The sequence below is a fragment of the Struthio camelus genome, chromosome 10, assembly GCF_040807025.1.
Source record: "Struthio camelus isolate bStrCam1 chromosome 10, bStrCam1.hap1, whole genome shotgun sequence".
In the NCBI taxonomy this organism is placed as follows: domain Eukaryota; kingdom Metazoa; phylum Chordata; class Aves; order Struthioniformes; family Struthionidae; genus Struthio; species Struthio camelus.
The window spans coordinates 8,890,588-8,905,652 of NC_090951.1; the positions used below are offsets into that span (position 1 = coordinate 8,890,588).

The 15,065-nt window shown below is 38.5% G+C and overlaps 1 long non-coding RNA gene across 1 annotated transcript in view; it reads right to left on the bottom strand.

Annotated features, from left to right (window-relative positions):
- The window catches only part of LOC104140851 (uncharacterized), a 30,267-nt gene extending 16,057 nt beyond the window's left edge, over nt 1–14,210 (bottom strand). Inside the window, exons 1-4 of the long non-coding RNA XR_693403.2 lie at nt 14,123–14,210; nt 13,873–14,036; nt 12,774–12,919; nt 1,970–2,059 (exon numbers count right to left, since the gene is read on the bottom strand). This is a non-coding gene — a long non-coding RNA (uncharacterized lncRNA). The remainder of the gene's footprint in view (nt 1–1,969; nt 2,060–12,773; nt 12,920–13,872; nt 14,037–14,122) is intronic.
- Nucleotides 14,211–15,065: the final 855 nt, after the last annotated feature.

Sequence of the window (15,065 nt, forward strand, 5' to 3'; positions counted from 1 at the left end):
CCTCCAGTTCCTGAATCTCCTTCCATTACTGTTGTGTCCCGGCAGACCATTCCTCACTTGTTCAGAGGAAGCAGTTATGGTGGCTGAAGAGCCTGCACAGATGTTCACAACAGTCTGAACCATGTTCACTACAGGTGAGAAAATATGTCGTATTGCTCAAACGTCTGAAAGATTTTTAAAGCTGGGGGAAAGGAAACACCAACGAAAGTGGGGAAATTAAACGTTGGACTGGGGCGGGTATATAAGATCATAAAAGCACTAAGAATAGGATTTGTTGTAGTCAGCCTTGAAATGGCATTTCCCAAGCCAGACAACTTAAAAGGGGTAGATGTTTCATACAATATATACATATCTGGTACCACCAATGATGACAGAAAAACTAGGTAGTGCTTTTGTGTGTCCTTGTGCGTGTACGCGCATGTGCACTGGCACAGCTATACCTGACAGAACAGGCACAAGGAGTACCTCTTGGCTGGCCAAAGCTCAACCCCTTTTAACGTGGAGGAACTTAGCATCATTTTAAAGCTTAATTTCAGACAGACTCAAACGTAGTCCAGTTCAGACTTTGACAGCACTCAAAAATTGCACTTCCTGGATTGGCTGGCTAATGCATACTATGAATGAACATATTTCCTGGCTTTAAAACTTACACAAATTAGTTTGGACATCACAACCGTTAAAAATTTATGCAGACATAGAAAGGGAATAATGTTGCTGAATGTTTAATGCTATTTGTTTTCCAGCGCCCCCTAAGAATAAACAGGAATGACACGTTCCTTTCTGATTACAGGCTGCGAATGACAGCAGCCGGCTCCTTCATGCTGATTTCCCTTTCCTGCGAGGTTCTCTCCTAAGCCTTCTCATCTGCCTTAGTCTTGTCACTCACGAGACTTAACCATATTTTTATCTATTTAGATCAATGGAATATAGAAGGCTGAATGTATGTGTAGGGCCTTACTGGTACATTTTAATGGCCACTCAGGCATTCTTCAAAATGATGGTCAACACATTGATTCAGAGTAATTAAGCTGTAAATCAGATTTTCCTCAGCATACACATCTGTTCATCAGTGTTAATTCAGCTATACTTTTCAATTTGTAATCTATGTATGTTCTGTGGGAATGTAAGTACTAAGACACTAGCACGTGTAATCTCTCGCTGGAAAGCTGCTGCTGAGCAAGTGACCAGTGAGTTACAGTTCGTGTTAACATTAATGAAACTGAATGCCACTATGGAAAGGGTCTCAAGTTTAGAGAGAAAAATCAGCTTTCTATCATGTGTGTTTCTGAGGAACTCCAACTACGTAAGACCACGATTTGTTCCGAGTATTCAACGAAAAATAAGTAAGTTTGTTTTAACATCCTTATGGCTACCTTGAAGAGCTAATCATTTGACCCTTAGAGTGAACGCATGCCACTCAGGATGCAATGGTGAATTAAATACCCATCTATCGGACGAAAGAATAAAAGAGAGAGAGAGAGAGAGAGAGAGAGAGACAGAGAGAGAGACAGAGAGAGGAAATATTTGCATAAGCTAGATGAAATGATTTAATATGAGGGAGCAGAGGTCAACATATAATGCTATAAAGTGAGGAGCACTTCACAGAAGTGTAATGACCTATATTTGGCCTAAACAACCTATTGTATGACCATAAATATACCGTTACTGTGAATAAATGAGGTTTGAAGACATAGTAGGTAAACGGTAATAAATACGTAATATACAATCTGTTGTCATGAATAGAGAAAGCATTTAAATTATAGTACTACAGTGGACTCTAATAACATTCCTTGTTATTTGCCCTTCAAAATCTCTCTTGCTCTTTATAGGACTTAGACGTCTACTCCCAAAAAAGCCCCGATAACTGAAATAAGTGAAGCTAAAAAAAGAATCTTTTTCTGAATTTCCCAATGTGTGAATATGCACATATATAAACTGGACTGAGCATTTCTGCAGAAAGAATGTTTACCTTTAGGCTTGGCCAAGAATAGGGAGAATTTGTGAACAGCTCTCCAGAGACAGTCTCAGATTCAGTGCAAATACAGATGAAAAAGGTTACCTAAAATAAGAAAAAGCATTAAATCAACATAGGCCTGAAGAAGTGAGATGACTTCAGACTCAAAGTTATCTATGAATGCTACATATATTCATTTTTTTAACTTCACCCAACAACGAAATTATGATGAGGTATATGCAGAAATCTACTCATTCAAAGATACTCCTTCTAAAATTAACTGAAATAGAAATACTTTCAATAGCATGCTTCTGCATAAGATTTAGAGGGACACAGACCAAAAAACCGAGGCAAGTGATCATCCTGCAGAAAGCTAAGGGACCACGACGATGTGACGAACAGGAGCTAGGAAGCTAACTGAGGAATGAGCGCAGGCAAGATTCCCTAGGCACGACACGGGAGGGAGCGCACGAGTTGCTGCGGGGCCAAGCGGGTGCTCTGCCTCGAGTGCTGACAACCACCGAGATTCACTCACCTCAACAAAAATTGAAAAGGCACAATCTTTCAAAACAACATGACCGTGGAGAACAAGCCAGGGAAGGTAAAAAGAATGGGACGAGTGAGTGAATTTTTGCAGACTTTAAGCTGAAAGAAAAGCAGCAGAGTGGAGGTCTTACAAAAACATAGATTGCTGTCAGAGCTTGGAAGTCTCTGTCTAGCAGGCCTATTAACAGTCAACAAGAGGAACGTAAAATGGCAAGCATGGGGTCCGTTCTTCTCCTTCACCTTTCTCGTTTGCTTTCTAGATACTGAAAACTGAAATCCAGTGGGACTGGTTAACGAGAAGTATTTTGCTTTGCTGCATTTATTTTCTTCATAAAAAAGTACTGTTGCTCAAGCAGCTCCTACAGTACAGAAAACATGCAAAGTTTCTGCAAGAACACACAAAGCATGCGGCAGTTCTTTGCACTGCTAGCAAGTGAGACAGGTACATTTATAAGGGAGATGAATGCTAATTAAAGGATAGCTGCCTTTTGTGAGCAAAGCAGCGGTTCATTTCTTCACTGTATTTCTAAGTAGGTGGTTTCCTGACCAGAATAACCATTTGTTTTTCATAAACTATTACTTTTTTCAGCCTTTTTGTGAAGTTTATTTTGACTGAAACTGCTTTAACTGCAGTAGACACCACCAAAAGGAGGATAAGAGACAATGATCTTTTAAATCAGTAATATGTACTGTAAAGAAAGAGAAACAATTTCTGCAGTAAAACAGTAAAAGCTCTGGAGTTTTTTTGTTCTGTTTTTAATACGTTTGCAAAGATTTCATGGGAAGGTAACTATAATTACCTTCAAGTACAGCTTTGACCTTAACATGTACCTCAAAGGACAATTAGGTTTAGCTGTGAAGGGCTTTTTCTTTACACCTCTTGCTGAATAAAAACATTTCCTTTTACCGTCCAGAACTTCGCTACATGCCAAGCACAGTGTTTGTGGCTGTGATAGAGCACCAGACATTTAATGTTCTAGCTGTTGTAGCATATGCATATATAATATATAGTTCATACAACCTTCATAAATTTCTCTCTGCTGACTCCCTTCTAATAGCTCTAAAGCATTTGTGGTATCATTCGTTATTTATTCTACATACCGTTTGCACCCACTGTGGATAAACATGAGTAAAAATTCTGGAGGTAAGAACAGTTTGCCATATAGAGACTTGGTTAGCTTTGAATAATATATATCTAATACATGCTGCCAAATATGCATGTCATGGAGCTCTGATGAGGTAAAAACATCATTATTATAATACAAGCATGATGAAAGAGATAGGTTTGAACCAGCCAGGACGAAGCTGAACAATACTTAATTTTGTATCATGTCAGCTTACGTCTGAGCAGCTTATTTGTTTTTAAAGTAACTGGTTGAGCTGTGAATTTATAGGGATCATCCCAACTAATTTATGAAAAATTGTGAAATCTGCAAAAGCCCCTCTCTCAGAAGAAGAGAAGCATGCAATGAAAATTGCCCTGTAGTCTGTGTTAACAAATTGCTCTCTAGCATATCTTAAGTAAACTCGCCTGAGGTATGTCCTGTGGAAAGAGCAACAAATACATGCACACTGCGTACGTGCATGCATAGTAAACAGATATGAAGCTGTGTAGTTAGTAAAAAGGAAGCAAACTGCTTCCTACAACTAGGGCTTAAAAAAAATGGAGAGATCACTGCAGTATCTCTAAGGACCTGTGAGCCCAAGAGGCACAAGGACAGAGTAACGATGAGGCAGATGAGGTATGTCTGTGCAAGGCTTAAGAGTACTTTTTTGCCTTTTACAGCTAAAATTGTAAGTCTATCAAGAAAATGGGTTTTCAGTCAGAAAACATGATATTCATTCTGTTCCTCTTATAGAAGGAGGATAATCACAAGGGACAGAAGAATAATCAGATCTATCTTAAGAGCACTGTACCCTAACGGGGAGAGTCCACGCTTTCTTCTCCTGAGTTTGAGCTCTGAAAAGGCACTTACAGCTGACCTAGGAATCACCTTTTTCTTTTTTTCTTTCTGTGCCTATATTCTTCATTTGTTTAATGAGGCTAATATCACCTTTGTACCTTACTAGAATAAAACCATTAAAGACTGAATCAGTATTAGGCTAATGGACACCATTTTGTAAGCAAGACAGATGGTATGTCTTCTGTAGACCTATCTGAGCTGGGATGAGATAGGCCTAGTTCAAATATAACAAAGGCTTTCCAAATCAGATGGTTTTGGGACTTTTAGACTTTTTAGCGTTTTTCTAGCCTTTTCTTTCCCCTCAACCCCCCCCCCCCCCGGCCCCAACTAATAAAGCATATTTCTTTTGAAAGATTTATTTATTGTCATACTTTTTCATATTTCCTGTGATACCATTATTGACCATAAAAGACATTTAAAAGCTGGTTATCTTCTTCCAAAAGCAAGCTGTGTTTTGCTCAATGCACTACAAATCCAGTACCTGGCCAACATAACCTTCTTCATGACTATGAAGAGCTCCAACTCTCCTTATGCATTAATGTCACTGGTTTCCTTTTTTTGTCTTTTGAATCTGATACAATGCACATCTTAATTATTACTTAAATTGTGTCTGCCCCCTTGACCGATTGTGAACGATCTTTACACCTGCAGAAATTTGGGTCCTGCTGTAAAAGGAAAAGCAAGTATCTGAAATCTGAAGAGAAATATTTTTCTTAATGGATTTCAGGAAAAATGTGTGGCTTCAGGAAGTTAAAGTGGTATTTTACTGACCCGAAATCAAAGCATATAGGCACCTAATTCTCTTCTGAGGCAACGAGATTTAAGCGCCTAAATATTTCTAAAAACCTAGGCCTCAGAGAAAGACAAACGATCACATAGTGTGAATTAAGGGGTATTTTTCTTACTATTTTCCCGCTCATTGTTCCTCATTCTCTCCCTCACACCCCATTCCTGTCACTCTTTTTACAATTCCTTTGCTAGAAAACCAATAGTTCATTCCTCTCATTCCTTGGCTTCAATGACCTACAAATCACCTAAGGACTATATAATTTTATAAATACAAAGAGAGAGTGGTCATGGAATAGGTGGTATAAAGAGGAGGAAGGAAGTATCTCATGAGTAGTGACCATGGTTTCAGGAAACTAACTGCCTCTGTCCTGAGTCAAAAGGTATACAGGCACAATGCACAGAGTAGTTTTACACACTATATTTATAATAGGAGACTGTAGAGGAGGTGGAGATCCAAACAGCTGTTACTTAGGACTGAAGTCCAAGCCACACATGTTTTGGAGGATTTATTCTGGACTAGCTCTAGCCAGGTTCTGTGGACCAAGCACTCATCACGATTTGGAACAGATCTGCTGGTTTAGTTCTATCTGGCTGGAATCCAGTTCATACGCTCTGAGATTACTCATGGCATCAGCCAAGGCACAGCAACAGAAAACAATCAGGAGATGAGCTTTAAAGCACCCCCCTGTTGCAAGATGAAACACTCATGTAAGCACATCCCATGGCATTTGGTATTCTCTTGAGTTCACAGGGATCCCACGTAATTTTCCCAACCAATTTCTGGGAAAGGGACCTAAAGGTAAATTGATCTGTAAATACGAAATCATATTTTCCTGACTAGAGAAAACAGTAATTTGCATAGTAATAAGAACTTCATACGTCTTGCTCCAGACTGGAGGGACAGAAAGAATATGCATGGAAGAAATGACACAAGTTTAAGATAACAAAAAATATGAAGTTTTAAAAAAGTGTATGAAAATACTTCTTGAAACTGAACATACTGTTAATGAAAGGTGCTTTACGAAATGCTTTTAAAGTTCTTAGAGCTTAAAGGATTCTCAAACAGTTCTCACTTGCGACATTTTATGGATAAAACAGAAGCCTGGAACATAAAAATAACAGGAAATTAGGGGTTTGTGGAGGAGTTTGCTGGTTTTGGAGGGTTTTTCTTAGGCAAATGTGGAACATGCTCAGGTGAAGCTGAAACTGAATTTCCAGACAGAACTCTGCTGCAGCTTGCAAAGCCACCTGAGTCAAAGTGACAGTCAGACCAAGAACTGAGAAATGTCACAACAGATTCCCTTTAAACCTAAAATAATTTCAGATGCTCTCCAGACCACTACCATTTTGTAATTTTAAAGAGAGATGAGGACAATCCTTGCACAGGGACATTTCAGCTGTTGTCTACTCTTATCCACACCCACTTTTTAGTCATTGTAACTCTTTCATTCTATTGTCGTGTTTATTAAAAGCAAATCTACAAAAGAGGCTTTATGTAGAACATCTTCTAGGCCTATAATCTTAAGGAAACCTTCCTTTACTTTTTGTCATTTGCATTTTTCCAGTACTATGAGTAACCTGTGTAATTCATTGACAAGATTTTTTTTTCCTTTAAAGAAATTAGATCTATTTTTTGGACCATTAAGTAGTGCATAAACTTCAAATGGGACATTAGAAACTGCAATCAGTGACATCACCATGACAACCGATTAAAAAATGTCTAGAGAAGCTTCTGAAAATGTAATTTTTTAATATAATACATTTAAATGAGTTCATCAGAATAAAGAACCCTACGTAGTTTCATTGTGAATTGAACATCCGAGAAATAATTTGGCTATACGATGAACGTTACATCTTCTCACTGTGATTTCGATAGACTGGGGGAAGCATCAAAAGAAAAATCTGTCTTTCTTGTACTAACAGACAAACCTTGACTTTAGAACAAGAGTTATGAGAGTATGGTAACCGATCCTGCCACCACTTTTCACAACAGCAGTGCATTTATTTAAATGGCAGCTTTAGCAAAGAAAGGTGATACTTTTGAGCAAAGAAGGCAGATCGGAAGCCTAAGAAAACATCACGAAAGAGTTTAACTGATTCCTATTTTGTGTGTGTAAAGGTCTGAAAGCTAACTCTCCAAAACCCCTGCACAGATGCCAGCTGACTTTAAAAAGCCCTAAAGTTCCTCACTGCCCATATCTGTCACCTTATAAGCATCCATAAATTTCACTCTGTTGCATTAAACAAATTAGAGGCTTAAACACAAACAGGATTCATAGACCAAAACTCGGCCATCTTTTTGTTTTGATCTTGCTGCTGCTGATACCACAGTGTATTGCATTTCATGAATTATTTTTTGGTGCACACTTCTTCCTCTATTTATTGTTTATAGTCTGCCAGTTTTTTTATCTACAGACTACACCAGGTGAGGGCATTTAAGAATTAGGCACTGCATAAATCCCCTTTGTGCTTTAGCCTCCAGTTATTACAAGATGTTTTGCCTACTGTCCTGTCGGCTCTAAATGAATGAAATCAGAAGCAGCAGAAAGATCATTATGGCATATAATAACAGTAAAATATAAATAATACGTGCATAAAGAGCCTACCTGCAGTATATTGTGTTACAAGGTAAAATAAATCATGTGCTCAATAGTTTAAGAAAGGCGCTCATGAGAGTAAAAACTAATCAAAACAATTTTTTAATGTATCACAGAAGCTCATATAGGATAAAACAATTTTTACAGATAATCCGTTTGAGGAGGTTAGCTACACTTGAACAAGAGTAAGCCATGCAGCTTGCTCACTGTTAAGCTCCTAGCTCACCTTCAAAAGAGCTAAAATAATATAGGAATTTCTTCTGCCCATCTTCAGGTTTCCAACCTGCCTGTTCAAGTTACATGAAGCTATACTGTTACTACGGCTTGTTCCTGTCTTTTATGGTTATGTCTCCTGGTTTTGTCAGCTGTGTTCATTATGCCCTTTTCTAGAATAGATCTCTCGTTACTTACTGTCTGTTGCAAACAGAAGGTATGCTTAAAATAAAGTATTTCCAAAATACTCTACTGTAATAAATGTTGTGGTTGCAGGATAGTGGGGGGTTAACCTTCCATATAACATACAGCTTTCACTTAGAATGATATAACCTTTTTCTACAGCAAAGGGTTCACAACAGGGACAGCATCTCAGCTACTGAAACTAAACTGCTATTGTTCTATGTACACTGTCTGGATCCGTGATATTTTATATTAACTGCAAATCTGTCTCTTACACCATGCTGTTGCCTGCTTAGGGTCCTAAAACACTGACAAACTCAAGGGTTTGTTAGCGGAGAACTTTGACTAAGACTGCTAACATCATCTACTGACGCTGGGACGCTCACCTTCAAAAACTTGAAAGCAGTTGCAGAAAAAGGTGTTTAAAGCCTTCCACAGGGTGTTTTGAGTTGGTACCAAACTAGAGGCATTCCTAGTCACCAATGCCTTTTGAAAACCCAGGCCATTATACTTACAAAACACTGACTATTGAACTCCTTGTTATTCTTTTACTAATGAGACACTTTACCGGCCTGTCATCACCCGCTGTGATTAATTCTCTACTTGTAAAACTTTAGCTCTCTCTCTGCTGCTGATGTTAATGTGCTTTGTACCAAATAAAAATGAAGTTGATGTTTACGAATCCTATCTGGAGGTTGCTTTAAAAAAAGCTCTTCTTTGGCTTGCCTTAATAAGGCCAAGTGCAGTGATTTTTGTTCGAAATTGCTCTGCATAATTAAACGCTTTAACAGACTACTGTGGAAGGCGTGAAACTCACCATTGCTTAAAGGGCTTTAAAATACGGTATCTTTTAAAATATACGCTTCGTTATTACAAGCCTGTCTATGGTGCACATAAACAGCAAGGTTTGAAGACCACATGCACCCTTCTCATCTTAAGAGTATTTGTGAATTAGGAATCAGCATGAGAAAAAAGCTTTTAAAAGCAAGATCTACATAGTCATATAAACATTTTGAATAAAAATTGATATGAAAAAACTACGGGATCGCATCTGGCACTGTGGAGTGCACATCACATTATTCTTCTTGGAAAAGAGAGTGAAATTTATCTCAAGGATATTGGGAAACAAGTATAGCAATAGAAACCTGTATTTCTCTCCTCCCTCATTCACCTCTTCTTTTTCAGTTCCATGGTTCTCCAGAAAAGGATTTCTCCTTATCAAGGTGTTATCCAAAAATATAGTTCAACAAGTGGATATAAAACGCATGCAAAGGATAACAAAGAGCCAAGAAACATTATGCATTCTTCTTGCCTCTGCCTCAACCCTCAACCCAGTTCTGCATACTCTCAACCCAATCCAACCCACAATCCAAGATTGTGCAACACTCTTCATAACGCATGAAGGAAGTGATACAATTGAGTTGTGAAGGATGGCCTAGGACCTTACAAGACAGTATGAAAGTAAAAGACAGTTTTGAATTATACTTTCACTGTTAGGTAGTAATGGCCTTGCAATACAAGACTAGATGCCTAAGCATCCTTCTGTAGCAAAGGAAATTTAGAAGCCACTCTATCTCACAACTTATAAGGAATGAAGGAAGACAAGGTCTAATTCATCTAAAAAGCACAGTGGCACTATTCAGATTGCAGGCCTCTCAGGAGCTAATGTGTTTACAGAGCTTTTATACTGGAGACAGCTAGCTTTCTCCCTTTTTCATACTAAATACATTTCATTAAATTAAATAGGATGAAGCCATCTGCTTTCTATAAAAAATAAAATAACATCTTCTACGGCCTTGCAAATCTCAAGCATCTAAGAAAGGCAGCGTCTTCATACAGTATACAGCCCTTGCAAGAATGCTGATTTCTAATTATATTTCTTTAGTTTACTCGTATTCACAAAAAAAAATCCCTTCACACAGAGAGAATTTTGTATTTTAATGCTGTGATTTTACATGTATGTGTCTACTGTTTTTCTAGAGCCTGCTAATGATTTCCATTGCCATCGTGGGAACATGCTTCACTGCCAAAAATTAAAAAAAAAAAACAAAAAAAACCCAGATAGATGAAACTTTAAATTTACTATAAGACCAAAGAAAATGAGACAGGAAAGAAACTCCAGCATATAATAAACAGGTGTGTATAAATTACCCTCGCTTCACTGAACAAGAGACAATAGAAGCTAGATTAAAATGAAGAACAAATACACAAAAAATGGAAGCCACAATCAGAGAAAAACAGACTACTGACTCTCTAGACCTGTATTTTTCTTCCCTAAAGTAAACCCAGCAGAATCTTAAACCATCTCCTTCCACTTGAAGTCTGAAGCAATCTTCAAAAGCATTACAGAAAAACACCGCTTTACATCACGCTGCTGGAATATTTGTTAACCAAAACCATAAATGAGAAGCAATCGGAAGATATGCACATTTTGGGGCCTTTAACAGAGAGGAGTGATCTATTCTAAAAACACTATGCCAACCAGAATTTCTAAATTTAGTCAATTTTTCCTATATAGTCTGAAACGTCAGATGACATTTAGAACATGGCAGAGACATATACACCTAAAAATAAAGCGTCGGCATTGTATTTGCTTAATTTTATTACCTGTGTCAGTTTGGGTGCAAGACACAACAGTTCTGGCATTGATGGGCACCTCTCTCCGAGAAATTAAACTGACTCAGCAGAGTACTTCACAGAAGCCCAGGAACAGTGAGGCCCTTCCCTTATTTTTTTCCTGGTGGATCTAAGCTGACAACCTAGGGTACGTCTACATGGATGGGTACAGACAAATCTGAGCTCTTTCTGCCAGCTCCCAGCTGTATGAATTCAATAATTTCCACTCAAAATGTCACGTAGGTTTCTTAGTGCTTAGTCAAACTAACGCACCCTACCACATGGCATGGTACAAGATAAACCTTTGGAAGCACAACCTCTTGAATCCCACGGTGCTCCCTTGCCACTCCTAAGTATTTTTAAAGTACCATTTTAGGGTTGCATCCTTTGGAGACATATACGGAAAGCAGCTAAAAACGTATCTTTATTACCATTGCCTACCGCAAACGAGAGCCCAGATCTGAAATGAGTACTGAGAATCACCAATATGCATCATCACTGAATCCAGTATTGCAAGCCTCGAATACTACTTTCGGTCACGGTGCTACCGAAGTTATTTGCAATTGCAGCGAGTGTGTCAGCAGAAGGCAGTTATTGGACTGATTATATTCCATGTGAAGTCAGTTTAGAAGTGTCCATTAACTTCTGTGGGAAAAGCCAGCCCTTAAAACACAAATTGTTCAATTCTGTTTGCTTATTTTTCTGTCATTGCATTTTTATTAAAATTATTTATCCATCCTTACTAGGAACCTGCCACATTGATATTACCACCATTACTACCATTTACTTTTTTAGGTACATTTAACAAAGCAAGCCAAATGCTTCTGTGTTTTATTTTAATACTTAACAAAAACAAAATGATTCTTTATCATATGCATAGAGCCCTAAATAATTTGCTGCACTCAAAACTGTTACAAACCTATAACAAATAGGCAAATACTCTGGGGAAGGTCTGAACTCTGAAATTTTAGCTTCTTGTTACGCATTTAGAGCCACGCTTTTTGTGACAAAGGAAAGAGAAGCAAGCCTGGCAATCACGTTCATAAAACACAGTTACCTATTCACTTGTGTTCACTGTGAAATACCAAAAGCTGAGCTCTTTGAGTCCACATTGGATTAGCTGCACTACATCTTTTCGCTTCTCTACAGGCCCATCTGCAGCGGTGCAATCAGCCCATGGGGATCTTTCACATCTGAGCACTCCCAACTGAAGCTGGTGGGCGCCCGTGTGGGTGCCGGGAGTCCTGCCTACTGACCGCACTGCAGATGAGGTCAGAGCTCATTAGAATCTTTTTTGAGGTCTCTTTCTGCATTACACTGGAGCAGACACTGAAGCACTAAACAGCATTAATGTTTTAAAGAGATAAAGAGCAAGTATCAGTATCGCTATAAACTAAGATGACAACTTTGGACACACGAATAAGGGGTACAGGCATTGCTTTTTCAAGTTAAATTACTGCAAGTAGCTTCATTGTGAAACGCGAGAGAGACATGTACAAGTAATATTAAAATATATTACTAGAGGATACTATCCATTATCCCGTAGCACTTATACATCATAATGTGCATTACTTCTTACTGTCCTACTCAACACTGGCCTAGGTAACTAAGGGAAAAATGTGCATTAATCATTTACTGATTACTAATAAACTATTCATAAATGGCCATAAATTAAAAGTGTGATTTTTTAAAGAAAAACGTATTCTTTAAGGCATACATCTGATGGACTTAATGTAGATTCTATATATTATATATGTTTAACAGAATTTATATATCATTTAAGAATAAAGAGAACTTACAGGAGTAGGAATGATATATACTAATGAAGTGCTACTCCCCTAAGAAGAACAATTTAACACTCTGCAACACACAATGCACGTACAAAGCCATAAAAACAACATTACCACTTGCCTCTCCTGCATTTCAGGTCAGATCTTATACAGATGTTGGTAAGAATTTTAACGCGGAGTTCACAGGAGTAGAACCAGGTCCTTAAGGCAGGGATCCTATCTCAACTTGGAGTGCTGCAGAGCCAGTGACGGCTATTCCAGTTGCACCTTACAGGAGAATGAGGGTTAAGCACTGCAGATGTCTAGGAAAAGACTAGTACTCCAAACTCACAAATGTGGAAGCAAAACCCTCTAAAGGCTTAAGTGAACTTTTGCTGGAGAAGAAGCAGCTGTATAGCATTCCCCATTCATTGCCACATCAGCAGCGCTGTCTGTCTTCAAGAAAAGGAAACTGCAGTGAACAGCCTCAAATCCTAACTCTGGCTAGACTCAGCTTTAACTTACAACGATGCTTTAACGGAAGGGTCCTGTAAGTAGGAACTAATCACATTATTTTTGACAATTTTACCACCTAGCAGCCAAGTTTGGATTCAGCTTTGATCCCACTAGAATTATTTTCATGCTGGTAATGGCCAACATACTCAGTTTATTGTCATGAGATGAGTTTTGAAGCAACTGAAACGGAAGGTGTGGCCAGCAGCCGCATACGATCAACGCTGTAGTAGTCTGTCCTACGCTTGTTTGCATAGTATGTCCCTGACTCTGTCACTGAAGCTTGGTCTGACCTGCTGCAGGTACACTAACGATATGAAACCCCTCCCCCCAAGAGTCATTGTTAATTCAAAAGTTAATTTCACAGAACTAGTAGGTCAGGTTTTATCTTCCTCCCATAGTTTACCCATCATCGAACTACAGATTCCATTACAGTCAATGGAAAAAAGTTTCAAATGACTTAAGCGAGAGTTGATTGACCCTTCAATATACCTGAAAATAAATTTAATGTAGAACTGCCTTCTCCTCTCCTGCTGAAGATATATGCAAGAACAAAATATGTTAGTAAAGATATAAATGTCAGGAATGTCAACAGGATTTATGGATGGATTATATATCTTGCAGTTTTCGAGATATCCAAAATGGTTTCAGATCATCTTTAATGACAGGCAAAATGCAGAGCTTATCTGAGGAATGACAGGAAGACTGGCCCACCTGTGATTTGTTACCTGCACACCTTAAGAGGAAAGTTGTTCTCCTGCTATCGCAGAATCAAATCAGGAACCAGGTTAAGAGTTACCCCATGGTCTCCCAATACTCCTGGCACAGAGGAAATAATCTAGGCACTTTTCTTGGGGCGATCTGCCCCTTCCAACTTTTCTTGCTGAAACACCTGCACAGAGGGGAACAGTGTGTCAGAGAGCCATCCATTGCACGGCTGCCTGGACAGAAAAGGAAGCACTCAGGCCTACCCCCTACCCTGCTAATCGCAGCAGTCAGCACATGGGAAATTGAAATCTTGCCTTCCATCTATTGAATAGGTTGTCCACGCGTAATAGAATGCTGACGTAGAATACGTTTGAGTTCCGTAAGCTTGTAATTAAAAAAAAAAAAAAACCACAAAAATTTGTGTTTACTATAGCAGCTTGGAGGAAGATGATGCACCCAACATCAAAATGCCATCAGCAGTATTTTTATCAACTGCAGAATCATACATGAAATCCTCCTCATGACCCCTGCAAGCAGCTGGATACTATGGATAGCTTCTCTAAGATATGTGTGGGGTTACCTTCAGATGTAAAAGAGATTCCAAAGTGTTTCTTCTTCAGCCAGCTTACTCGCATGACTTTAAAGTGCTGATGGTGTAATTTCTCATTCTGTTCTTTACACAAAGTCTTTCCAGTGAAAAGTCTACGTGTTTATACCCTTTACACTCATTCTGATTGCCAAGATTTTGTGGAAAGAAAAATTTATAGTAACAACTCCTGGGTGAATCTCAAACTCCTGAAATCCTAGGGAAAAACAAAATTTAGGTGAAATATGTTTTTCTTTTTCACAGGTAACTGTTCTACATTTTTTTTTCTTTTTCTTTATGCTCACAAAGATTGTAAGACAAAAGCACCCTTTGGTGAGCAGCACCCGTTCAGCATGCTAGCTCAGGTAAATACTGCCTGATAACTAACCAGGCTTATATGTTTTCTAGTGGTTTTTCTTGAAGCAAACTTTGCTCTTTCTCGTATTTCGAATCTCCTAAGAATAATTCACCCTTCCAGTGAAGCACTCTGAAAGAGAGAAGAAGTAAGTAAATTATTCTTTCTTGAAACATACAGAACATCACACAGTAAAATGAAGCATATGGAAATCTTGACATTAATACTTTTGTAAGTAGATCTACACCACATTTCAGAAGGCTAAAAGGCTC